Raw genomic sequence first — 13,909 nt, forward strand, 5'->3', positions numbered from 1 at the left:
AGCGGCTGCATTATATAGACAAACTCTGCATGTATTCCATAGACATATACTAGGGTTATATGAAGAGATACTCGTTCAAAGTTTTTTCTAATGTATAAAACACAGATCGGTTCCGTTGTTTCCAGTGTTTGTGAAGTGTTTCCATTTACAGTAGATAGATTAGGAACCAGGTATGTCACAATCACTAACTAGTCGAGATGAGATCAGGAAAACCAGAGAGTGACATCGTGAGCATCGCCTCAAATGTTTCGCGAAACATGGACATACAATCATGATGGTCCGAGATCCGGACCGACCAATCATCATTCTGAAGACAACCACAAGGGACCACTTCCGCGATCAACCTGGACTCGAATGGTTTTTGTTTAACACCACATTCAGCAATGTTCTGGCTATATGGCACCAGTCTGTAAAAATCGAGTCGGGACCAGACAACCAAGTGATCAGCAGCATGAGCATCCATTGACGCTGTTGGGATATGATGGCATCTGTCGACAAAGTCAGCGAGTCTGACCACCCAATCCCGTTGTGGTCGCCTTTTGCGACAAGCATGGGTTACTGGAGACCAGTTCTAACACCGATCCTGGGACTGGGTACTGGGACCTAAGTAGACACTGACTACGCATACTCTCAAACAACCAAACAGAAAATTGTGAATTACAAGAGGACTTTCAAACTTTAACATGTACACTTTTATATGTATTAGACACAATGGCCTAAGTCTACCGAAGATCAATCGACATCTGTATTTGAATTTTGCATGTGTACATGTCTACATCAGAAATAGATTCTCACGTTAAACATATGCCCAAAATTGGAAACGACGTAAACTATCAGTGACATCATATGTGCAACATGCGCGACATGATGCTTTAAACAAAACTTGCAATAAAACGTCTACTTACCTGCGCAAGGCAGCAGTGTTTTCTCTACTGACTATTATCTGAGTCAAACCACTTTTATACTTTAGACATGTACACGTAGAAAGGCAATGTCAATAAACCTCCGTTATATTTCTAATATTAATTTACATAACTTCTAAGTAAATCTTTGGACTTAACATAAATATATCAGGGAGTAAACAGTAACCTTGTTGACTTCCCCGTACACGCAGTAAGTAATCGCTTACTTATGTAGTGTTTACAAACACAAGATGCTTACAAACATGCCTGTTGGATGACAAATAGTGTCCAAGCACTGGTGTCCGAAAGCTAATCACGGTTTTCGCTCTCGTATCTCTGAGTAGGCAAGACAATACGGTGGGTATATCAGGAAAAATAAGTAAGCTCGTGTAAGAACCAATTAAAAAAAAGAAAGAAAGTAGGTCTAGCAAGTGAAAGGGATTAAAAAGTTAATTTAGATCATGCAAAACAGATAGAAGAAGTAAGGCTGCCAAGAGCAGGTAGCAAAATAAGTCAAGCACGCAGGGAAAGTAAAATATGTGAAAAGGTAAAGCAACGAAAAACAGATATAGAAAGCAAAGAAGATAAAACAAAAAACAACAAAAAGTAAACAACTTAGAAAATGTATTTGGCAGATGTAGTCGTTCTGTCATGTAATACATACAAAGTAAAGTGTGTCATGTAATACATACAAAGTAAAGTGAGTCGTAATACATACAAAGAAAAGTGAGGAAGCATGTGGAGGAAGTAAAGGTAATAAGTAGAATAAAATAAGAAAAGCGGGAAGAATGAGGTTGAACGGTAAAGTATGTACAGCGAGGTCAGTAAAGCGAAGAAAGCAGTTAAATAAATATAGAGTAAAGCAGGTACAGTACCCAGCACGGATAAATCAGCAAGAATATATAAATCACGCAGGGCAAGTAAGACAGGTAAAACGGTAAAACAGTATGAAAACATGTGAAGCATGTGGACGAATTGACAAAAAAGAAAGTTAACATGGGTTAAGGGTCATCACATATACAGAAATGATCAAAATCACACTGATTTCACACACTGATTTCATAAATAACTAACGTAATGTACGGACGTTACTAGAGACACAGCTGACATGAATGTAAGCTCATACAATAGTTACATCGACACATAGAAAACAATCCTTAGTCTCAGACAGTGAGTGAGGGAGTGAGTACGTTTTCCGCCACACCGAAAAGTACTATAGTTGGTTCCAAGAACCTACCATATAAGCCCGGAATGATGCATAATTTCGCGCTTTTACAACTTTACTAAAACATGCCAAAGATGATTTAATTATGTCCAAAAATCATAATCTGAGATAATATGGGATTCAAACTCATAATCTTTAAATGCATTGTTGCAAAGCTATTTCGAATTACGAGGCCTGTGGCAACGATTTGTATTGAATGTAATAAACTGCGGAAGTGTGGCGTAAAGCTAACCTCACTCCCTCTGTATATTAGTTTGCTAAAACTCTCAAATCAGCAGTCTTAGCTGTCTTTGTAAGCCTGTTAAAAAGAACCCCAAACAGTATCACGGGGTGATTTATTTATCGATAAGATATTCTAATCGGGCAGCGAGTAAGACCAACCCTCTCGATGAGAAAAGAAACAATTAGTCACAGGACTAAACTGTTTTCTCATCCATCATAATTCACGGCGGTTTTTTCGAGGTGTACCACCCACTAGGCGAGTGGTCGGGCCTCTCAATATGACTACTGCTTACTGTTGATTTCTTGTCAAGGAGCGTGAAGTGGCCCAATAACTTCTCCCTCTTTCGACTTTGTTTCATAGGCAGACGGTCTCATTTCTGCACCTGCATCCAACACGTCCTTTGTTTGGGCGACAATTACAACAGAAATGTCCCCAGACACCGCCATTTTCACATCGTGGTCGACCAACTACCCTTCGTTCCTCAGATCAGGACCCGGAGTCCATGACAACCAAGTATTGTTACACAGCAGTGATCCACCTTTGTTACGCGAGTAGTATTTTCATCACGCGTTGGGTTCATAAGAACTTGTGAAAAAATTATAATCATAATATTCACGGAAAAGTGACGCGCTATTTATACAGCCATGTGTTAATTCTATGTGTATATTCTAAGACACTGACTCACATTTTGTGTTTTTTTCGCATTTTGGAACTATGACTGACAGAAGGAGCAACCACATAAACATTCCGGTAAAGCACGAGCTCCAAATATGGAGACAATTTTTGCGACATTTCAAATTTCTCATATACTATTTAAAAGAAGTAAAAAAAATCTCATCTGATTATTTTATGTTACTATCGTTAATCTGTCACACCAAGTAAAAGTAATCCGATTCGTAAATAGTTGATATCAAATACCAATTTGAAGTGCACCCGATTCGTTCATATTAGTTTAGTCGATCTCGCATAACAATATAAAGTATACCCGACTCGTTTCATAATCTAGTTATTCTCTCATACCAATTAAAGTACACTGAATCGTTCATGTTACTTTAACTATCCTCTCATGCAAATTTTAAGTACTCTCGACTCGTTTTAAAGTTTAGTTATTCTTTCATACCAATTTAACGTACATCCGATTCGTTCACATTATTTAGTTATTCTTTCATACCAAATTAAAGTACATATGTACACCCGACTCGTTTCGCCGTTTAGTTAACCTCTCATACCAATTAAAAGCGCGTCCGACTCGTTTCACCGTTTAGTTTTTCTCCCATAATATAATTAAAGTATATTCGAGTACATCCGACCCGTTTCCCCCTTTAGTTAATCTCTCACACCAATTAAAAGTACACTAGATTCGTTCATATTACTTTAGTTGTTCTCTCATACAACTTTAAGTCTTCATTTCAAGCTGAAGAATACATCCATTCTTTCATATTACTCTGACATGACTAACTAATGAACTGGACTAACATGGATAGAGGGCTCTACAGCCTTTCTTCTGAATAATGCCTATACTAAACAACTGTTGGGAGTCACTTTCATATCCGGGATTGGGGTGTCATACACGGGCACCCGATCCTCGCTCTGCCAATGACCCAGGTAAACATTCCCATCAGGGGTTCCCCTAGTTTATCCCTGTAGTGCCTCTGCCGGGTCTTTCTGCGAGTTAAAGTGGCTTTGTAACCTTATTTTCCTATTATGTTAGGCTGGGTATTATTTTACTAATGGTCGCTCCGCCCTGTAGGGTTCAAGCAATTTGCAAATACAAGACCCATTTTCATTTAGCGTTAATGACATTTATGTTAAACTGTTTTGACAATAGCAATTGTTGCGTCAATGTCAGAACTACAATGCAATGTTTACCATCCTATGGTGGAAGAAATATTGATGACTTTTCTATGAAAAGAGATTTGTAGTCCGTAGGGCGAGAGAGGTGGCAGAGGGTTCGAAGACAAAGACGGAACCCAAAAGTAAATTTATCTTGCAGGCTTGTTTACAAGATTCCCTCGCGAGGAACAGTGCTACTATAAACTTGATACAAGGGTACATCTGTCTAAAACAAACACTTGGCAATCTGTTGATCCACGAATGGATTCCTTTATTCACCCCAGATTCTATAAATCAAATTTGAAACTGAAATGGACGCGGATGTTGTAGGAAGCAAACAAATGAAATCGAGTAATTACAAATTTGCGGAATAAAAATGGATATAAAATCTATTGTGAAATAAACCATGGTGCATTTACGCCAAATTAATCCAATGTATGCATACAGTTTTATGCCGCCGTTAGCCGTATGCCAGAGACATCACTTGGGACACAAAAAGTAAACTTCACACATCCTACTCATATTGGGAATCGAACGCTTGTGTTAACCATAACGACCAGATGCGTTAACAACTGGGCCACCTCAATCTCTATCCTCATCACCTCAACACCCATGCTACGACGGGAATGTCAGGCACAAGTAATATCAACACTTTCTAGCTGTATATCACCAACTCGCTTTGTTGTTTTTCATGTTAATTTCACCATGTCCTTTTAACTTTCAGCAATGTTAATTCCACTTTCTGCCATGTTTTTTTTAATCTTTAATCCATGTTAATTTCACTCTCTGCCACATAAATTACACTTTCAGCCATGTTAGTTTCACTTTAAGCCATGTTAATTTTGCTTTCAGTCATGTTAATTTCACTATCCACCCTGGCTGGAGTAACGTCATATGATGTTCATGTCACCCTTCGCCCTTGATATACTGACGCACTGAATCCCCTTGCACATCTCACCTAGATTGTGTACATATTGTATAGCGATCTCCCAGCTACCGATAGCAGAGTATCTACACAAGGGAACCTTTATACTAAGGTGCAAAGCGTATACGTCTCCGGTGGAGTGCAGTCTTCCACGACAATCACCTGATATAGCGTCCATGCAGTGGCGTGGAAATATTTTCTACATTGAATTCTTAATAACTTGTAAATGAAGTTTACAACACTGCGGATGCACCTTAGTGTATATAAGATGTTTGTTGGAAATAGGGATGTACTTTGTCAAGAAAGTCTTTTCATAAAAGCTTGCGTGAAGTCTACCCTTTCCCACACTCACTATACTCTTGTTTTTTTTTTCTAATCTTGGTCATGACGGTGAACTCAATATAACAACCAATGTTACATACCCTGCCGATGATTAAGGACTCGATCTCGAATGAATATGATGAGTAGCCACCTGTACCACCTGGCTACCCTAGGCGTCTCCATGACGCCCTGTGTTTTTGTACATATTCATATAGGCATGAATTGTTATTTAATTATTCCTTGTTTACGAGTACAGGCAGCAAGGAAATATTGACTGTTACTAGAAATCAAGTGTTGTCTGCAAAATATGCTCGAACGTTAGTACTAATAACTGCAGCTTCTCGTATCGAAGCACACGTTTGAAAAAGGACACTGATTTCCACACAGTGTTCGGACTAGAAACGATCCTACACAAGCACCTTTCATAGTACCAGGGAAAGGTATAACGATACGGATGGGTTGGTTTTCAGGACACAGTGGCAGCAAAATATTATTTCACAGACTTACCTGCGCACGTGTCAAATACCTCACCTTATCCCCTTGCAGTGTCAGGCATTGTCACCATTCGGACCACTCTGTAACATATTACAAGAAGACTTTTGTGATTGACGGAAGCCAAACTTTCTTTGTTTTCGTTAAACCGGAACTCTTGAGACTATTATTACGCCATTGTTGAAAATGTGGACACGTGTTTTCTTTTTTCATGATCACATGACATGCATGCTACAAACAGTTAACATTCATAGTCGTTATCGTGACAGCGCACCAACTGCTGTTGTTTAAAGTTAATGGTCCAGATACATGCTACGTTAGAAGGTGACAAGCGTTTGAGTTATACATAAACGTGTCTCACAAGACACACAAGATATGTATTCATCGGATTTATTTCAAAGTAGAACATGTAGAAGGAATTCTTTACAATTTAATCTTCGAAAGAAATTCTAATTTGTTGTACACTCGCTTTGAATCCCATTCAAGTCCAGTTTTGACAACCCCAATACCTTATTTACGTTCCGCCCCAGTCAATACAATGTCGAAACCTAGACTAACAATGACTTTCTGAGCATAGAAGTTACTACTAACCTCAGAGGTTGATTTACAACACAGTCAACGGCGTTCTCGTTTTACAGGTCGTCATGCAGAAATAGAATTTGAAGTTGGCAAAGTAAGTGAGAAAGCAGAGTAAATAAGTATTTTATTTACGTGTCATGAGTATGCAAACACACATACACCCAAACAGGGCATACCAAAATATATATCACCCAATAAATAAATAAATAAATAAATAAATAAATAAATAAATAAATAAATAAATAAATAAATAAATAAATAAATAAATAAATAAATAAATAAATAAAGTAAACATAAACAAAACAGTGACAAACTGTTATATGCTACTTGGCTGGTAAGGGTTCAGATTAAATAGGTTAATCCAATATTTCTGATAGGCTTTTGCTATAATATCACTTGTTTGCGTGACATCATACAGGTTAACACAGGTTTGTGTGCGGTACAAACATGACAACAGTCAACAGTCAGAACAATCACGTGATTGACACTTTGAGCATGAATCTATGCGAGTGTGCTACGATGACATGCATCATCCAAATCAGCAAGTCTGTCCATTATCACGTGACTACAGGGACCCTGAAATAAGTATTTCACAGAAAATTCATGCAAGCCTTGAATATGTGGCAAATGTAGATTTCAACAGTTTCGGTGCTCATTTTCAAAATATTTTATCGTTTTTTAGCGTGAACGTTTTACTGTAAAGATATATTCATTTCACGTTACTTACGGGAAGATAACACGAAACACTGTTTTTGTATAACTAGGTAAATTTGTGGCCACTGTGGGGTCACTTTTCATATAAAAGTATCATAAAAGTATCCTGTCTGATAAAGAAACAATATGTATTTGCATACGAATTTGCCACAAAATACGGCGTTGTCTATATCTACATGGCGATATCATTACAACATATCCACGTTCATCCACAGCCGAGGATTAACATTCACGAAAATAGATTTATGAGTGAGTATACTTTTACGCCGCTTTCAGCAACATGACTATAGATAGGTTTCGGACATTGTGTCCATCATGCGGGGAATCGAACACAACGCCTGTGTGAAACTATAATTCTAAAGGTAGCCCAATTTACCGATACTCACTAATCTTTGATGCTAAACATAAACCTGTGCTAAACTGTTGGGGAGAAGAAATAATACTCTCGTGACTGACGGGGGGCATAAATGGAACCGACAAGAAATGTACTTTTCGTTGTTTTGGATACGGGTATATAACATACCTGTTTTCATATTTCGGCGATTGTTTTAAGTGAAGGAACCCACTGATAATTATTGTAATCATTTGGTCAAAACTGATTTTCAAATACCAACATTATTTCGCTTGGCAGTTCAAAAGTAACAAAATATTTACGTACGACATATGGTTTGTTCGCGTGGTGTTGGAGTCTTTGACTGGAGATGGACTGTATACATTGCGGTAGGAATTGCGCGGTTCCATAGCAGGGCCATATATTTAATTCATGTCCATTATATTAAACTTATTTTCTTGATAAAATTGTTGCTTTTTTCATATCTGTTCCTTTTCAATTGATTAATCAGCACCATGCAGCCAAGACATGCCAGTTTCTGAAATAGAAACAGTCAGAAGCTATTCAGGAATTCCTTCATCCATCTGACATTCAGACAGTGGCATCTCTATGGGATCCAGAGAAAGACTCATTATTTTGTAATTCCTAGCATAAATTACCGAAGCAAGGATTTCTATGATTTCATTTACTGTTAAAGAGTGCCACACTCCACGCATGTGATTTATTCGGATGAAGAAGATTTATGTATTACAGGAATTTAAATCAGGTCAATGTGACACGAAATTGTACGATTACTGTCAGCTTTTCAAATTCAAATTCAAATTTATGATTACAAAGTCCGAGTTTAACTACCACATACTCCTCAACTCTACGGGGGAACAAATAGTGTCACTGTGGATTTCAAGTGCCCAACTTAACTGTTGAAGAAGATCCCCGTAAAGGACAATGCGATGGTCACATAATCTGGGATGGCACCCCCGCCTCCCACTAGAGTCAGTCTAAGGATACCTAGTGCTTTACCTGTAGTTCACACGGGGATGACATACCTGTGCTTTGGCAGACAGGTAGAACGAGTCACACCTGTGGCGTCCAATCTGGGAAGACGCTGCAATTTATTTCTAAAGGAGAAAAAGTGAAATGGCGAGTGTCTATAGGGAAAGTAATCCCCTCTCTTTTTTCCCTCACTTGGCGTTTTGAACTCGAGCCTCGCATATTGTGCCTCGTAAGGGGGCCATTGAATGGGTTTAAAAGAAGTTTGGGAGTCTGAGGAGTGAATGATCGGTTCGGTCAGGTCGGGTTAACGAAAACATTGGCAATATTCACCCGCGTGGTCAAACTGTGTGACAGAGACATTGTGTCCTTGTGACGGACGGACCTAGCTACGGCCACCCACGTGCGTCATTAGCATATTCCAGTGTGCTATTCCAGAGCTGGCCTGGCCTGTGTCATGCACACTGTCTAAGCCGAATTTTACATCGGGCCTTCCTGTATGTACTATCTAAGATGTTTCATCCAGGGCCATTAACATGGCTACATGTGACATAAAATATCTGACACCTGTTGATGGGGATAAGATCAAATAATCCTTTGATCCGCCTTTACTAAACCAACACAGACTATATTGTGATGTGTTTGTATGAGGCGGAAAGCATAAACTCGTAGAATTAACGATCACATTTTTGGACAATTTGATGTTGTGTATATTACTGGCAATTAAAATCGCTCTGAATATAAACGAATAACGTGTTTAGAAGCCGCTTGTACGTGTGGAATAAGTTTTCCACAACACGCGTTACTAAAAGATGATTAGATTTATGCAGAGGAAGTATCATTTTGAAAAAAAGATAGATGATAAAATAGAAAAAGATCAATACGCAATACTATGGCGTACACCGCATGAAGGAAAGTGTCTGAAATATATATTTTTTAAGACTGAGTGTATACTGAAGACAAATGTAAAAGAGCAGGTCTCTCATCGGTATACGATAATATATATATACACCTTTTCTTTTTTTCTTTGTTATCAGACACGACATTTGCTTGTGAAAAGTAAATATAAGAAAATATGTATATTTAAAATTCAGGATTAAAAACGTCGGTCTGAGTGTTTGTTAATGTATGTATCATTGGATGTTATCCGTGGTTCCGAGCAAACGTCCAAGGGAGATAACTCTATATGAGAACTGCAATGTGTTAATTAATCTCCCAGGCAGGAGAATGACATACACACTTCCTGCCTCGAGATAATCTGACTTCAATGTAGGTAGACAGTCAATCGGGACACGTGCGTCTGTTGACAGAGGAATTAATTTCAATTTTCATTGTCACCGTATATCAATAACCCCTTTCCAGTGGCAACTAATCCAAATTGTGTACGTTTCAAAGAAACCACACAGCGTCGCCTTACAAATCAACTGATCCATGCTCTATACTAATACAAGCTCAGGTTAAAGGCTTTTCGCCTGTTGTGTGAATGTGGCGTACTTCGTGTGCATTTCATTGTGGCGTGCATTTCATATTTGATCTATAATGTATATAGACACACATATTACAGACGCTGACCAAATAGCGATAACCGTCAGTAAATATTGTTACACTAAGAACGGATGCATCACAGGTACTATGTACAATGCAAATCAATTTTTGTCCTAAGTATCAATTTATATTTGGGACATATCACTATGGCTAGCTGCACGTGTTGTTTAGATACTTATTAGAGAGCTGTACTGAACGTAAATCGGTTTTTTTGCGGAAAGATCTTACTAAACATTATATAAGTATCCCTCGCTTATAGAATGAGTGAGTGAGTTTAGTTTAACGCCGTTTCAGCAACATTCCAGCAATGTCATGGAGGGGGACACCAGGAGCTGGCTTCACACATAGTACCCATGTGGAGAATCGACTACCTCAGCGCTCCTCTTGCAGAATGAATTCCCGCATATGTAAATCAAAAGCACATGCGGAATGTGTGTTGGCCTATCTTGACGACGATGACGCCTCAATAAGCGACGTCTTTTTACAGGCTGCTGTAACGACGTTAGCAGCGGGACTGGACATGTATTCGCGCAAGGGTATTCCCATGGAGATACTTTTACACTGGAAACAATTATTATTTATATTCCCCCCGTGAAATTAGTTCACAATGGATACTGTTGAGGGTCATTGATGATGAGCAGGATCTTATCGAAACACAAAAAGAGTGAGTGAGGAGCTTCACTTCCTCCGCAATATTTTTAACTGGGACATAAAGTGACCTCGTTTATCGCCATTAACAAGCAAACTGGTACTGAAATTGTAAATCGAACATTTGTCGAACTTTTCAAGTTAGAAGAACATGCCTTCCTGAACTGTGTTAAAACAAAAAATACGCAATATGGGATAACTCTTTTCGGTAAGTTATACCATGCATGTCATTTTTGACGTTAGGTAGTATAATAATGCCGTATGGATGGATGACGACGTCTTTGTGGCTGTGAGTGCGACGTTTCGTACAGATTTTGGCCCCCTCGCATTCACAAGTTGTTGTCCATAAATGTTGTTTTTTTCTGTATGAAGTAAACCGCTCCTTCAAGTCTCGTCGTAACGCACCTCATTAAGATAATTCTATGTCATTTATATAGCGCCTTGCACCCATCTCACACGTTGCTTACTGGACGCTGTGGTCAGAATCTGATTATTATTACCTCGGATAACACAAGTTGCCTGTTAGGGGCTGGAGAGTTAGTCACATGACTTTATCTCACCGGGTACCCATTATCTGCTGGATGGATAGAGGCAATTTTGAACAAGCTCACTTGCCTAAGGTGAGACCAGGTGTATCGCATGCGCTTTGTTGTGGGGCAAGACTGAAGTCCGTGGAGTCAAGCTGCCTAAAACGATCACCCACCCACGGACTGTCCGAGTTCGGCGTAACTGATTCGTAACCAGAGCTCTACGCACAGGACCACGCACCACCACTTCATGCTGATAGAAGAATTTGTATTCTGCGTCATATGGTCTGAATGCAACACTTCTGTACTTCAGCAAGCTTAACGCATACTGTTTGATAAGTTGTACTAGCTATCGACGTTTCGAATGTCACGGTAAAACACATGTACGGTGCTGAGACACGAACAATCAAAACCCTTCTGTACTTCAGCAAGCTTAACGCATACTGTTTGATAAGTTGTACTAGCTGTCGACGTTTCGAATGTCACGGTAAAACACATGTACGGTGCTGAGACACGAACAATCAAAACCCTTCTGTACTTCAGCAAGCTTAACGCATACTGTTTGATAAGTTGTACTAGCTGTCGACGTTTCGAATGTCACGGTAAAACACATGTACGGTGCTGAGACACGAACAATCAAAACCCTTCTGTACTTCAGCAAGCTTAACGCATACTGTTTGATAAGTTGTACTAGCTGTCGACGTTTCGAATGTCACGGTAAAACACATGTACGGTGCTGAGACACGAACAATCAAAACCCTTCTGTACTTCAGCAAGCTTAACGCATACTGTTTGATAAGTTGTACTAGCTGTCGACGTTTCGAATGTCACGGTAAAACACATGTACGGTGCTGAGACACGAACAATCAAAACCCTTCTGTACTTCAGCAAGCTTAACGCATACTGTTTGATAAGTTGTACTAGCTGTCGACGTTTCGAATGTCACGGTAAAACACATGTACGGTGCTGAGACACGAACAATCAAAACCCTTCTGTACACTTCAGCAAGCTTAACGCATACTGTTTGATAAGTTGTACTAGCTGTCGACGTTTCGAATGTCACGGTAAAACACATGTACGGTGCTGAGACACGAACAATCAAAACCCTTCTGTACTTCAGCAAGCTTAACGCATACTGTTTGATAAGTTGTACTAGCTGTCGACGTTTCGAATGTCACGGTAAAACACATGTACGGTGCTGAGACACGAACAATCAAAACCCTTCTGTACTTCAGCAAGCTTAACGCATACTGTTTGATAAGTTGTACTAGCTGTCGACGTTTCGAATGTCACGGTAAAACACATGTACGGTGCTGAGACACGAACAATGAACACCGACGTGAACGTTAGATTCGAACTCAGCATGAGCATCACAAAGGGACACAACTTTTAACACACTGCTTCACACTAAAAATACCTTCTCTTGTGATTCGTTTAAAATAAAAATATAATAAAGACATTGCACCAGTAGATAAATAAACACGCAAGTCTATCATAAAGGAAACGCTTGTTTGCAAATCTAAACATTTAGCTAAGCTGTACGTCAATAGATCCGGAACTGCGTGAAATGTATTCTTTCATAAACCCTAACACTGGTTTTCATGCTTGACACAACAGGATTAATTTAAAAGTTTGAATAAATATTCTAATACAAAAATGAAAACCATGCAGGCCGATGGTCTATATAAACCTGATTAGTTCACACCGTGCCAGCTGGCCAAAGCATCACTTTGTCAGCCTCTGTCAACAACGCTGATAGCCTAGTAGAAAATGTATATGTACCAATCTCAACCAAATCCTTCAGTATGAAGACATAAGGATAAAGCGATGGAAGCTAAGCGATGTTGACAGCTCACTGACCGCGAACAACGCGTAAACAAACACATGTGCTTGGTGTTAAACCTGTTGGGGGTTAATTTTACGTTTACCTGCACAAATCGGCCCTTGGAGAAATCACACAATGAGGTGATTTACCAGCCGAGCGACGCCTTTGTGCTGTAGTTTTCTTTCGGGGGAACTGATTTAAATGGCGTGGAAATTTCAGGGTTCCTATTCAACTGTCACCTAGGGTGTCGTGGAGAAGGGGAAACACATTACAGGCAATATTTAGCTCTGGGCTGGTGCACGTGCGACAGTGTATTTACAAGCCACAGAGAAACACAGTTATTCAAAATAATCGCAACTGTCATGTATAATCGAGTTTGCCCTCTTTAGCGTTCACTCATAGAATAAACCAAATTAAACTGGTTTACATAGACGCACATTGAAAGTGATTGAAAATTATTTGAGTTTAATTATTGAATTTTTAATAGGTAGGTAGTGGACGTCTTTCAGTTACTATTATCATTCTGACCACTTTTGATTTCATTTTACTGGGGGAAAATTGATTTACTAATTTAATGTCCTTAAATTTCAACATTTCAGCTGTTTTTAATGATAACGAAGTGGGGAAACGCCAGGGAACAGGGAAATGAATACAACATGTATTTGTCCCATGTATTTGGAGTAGGTGGCGCTAGCGGCGGGGTGGTTCAGAATCTGGATGGGAATAGCTCGAGGACTGATGGTCGTTTCCGGATCTGAAACCGAGTTTGTATCTGGCTCGTTAATAACTTAGTATACTCGGTATACAGGTTTAAAAAAAAGACGTATGC

This window comes from Haliotis asinina, chromosome 8 (genome assembly GCF_037392515.1).
Source record: "Haliotis asinina isolate JCU_RB_2024 chromosome 8, JCU_Hal_asi_v2, whole genome shotgun sequence".
Classification (NCBI taxonomy): Eukaryota; Metazoa; Mollusca; class Gastropoda; order Lepetellida; family Haliotidae; genus Haliotis; species Haliotis asinina.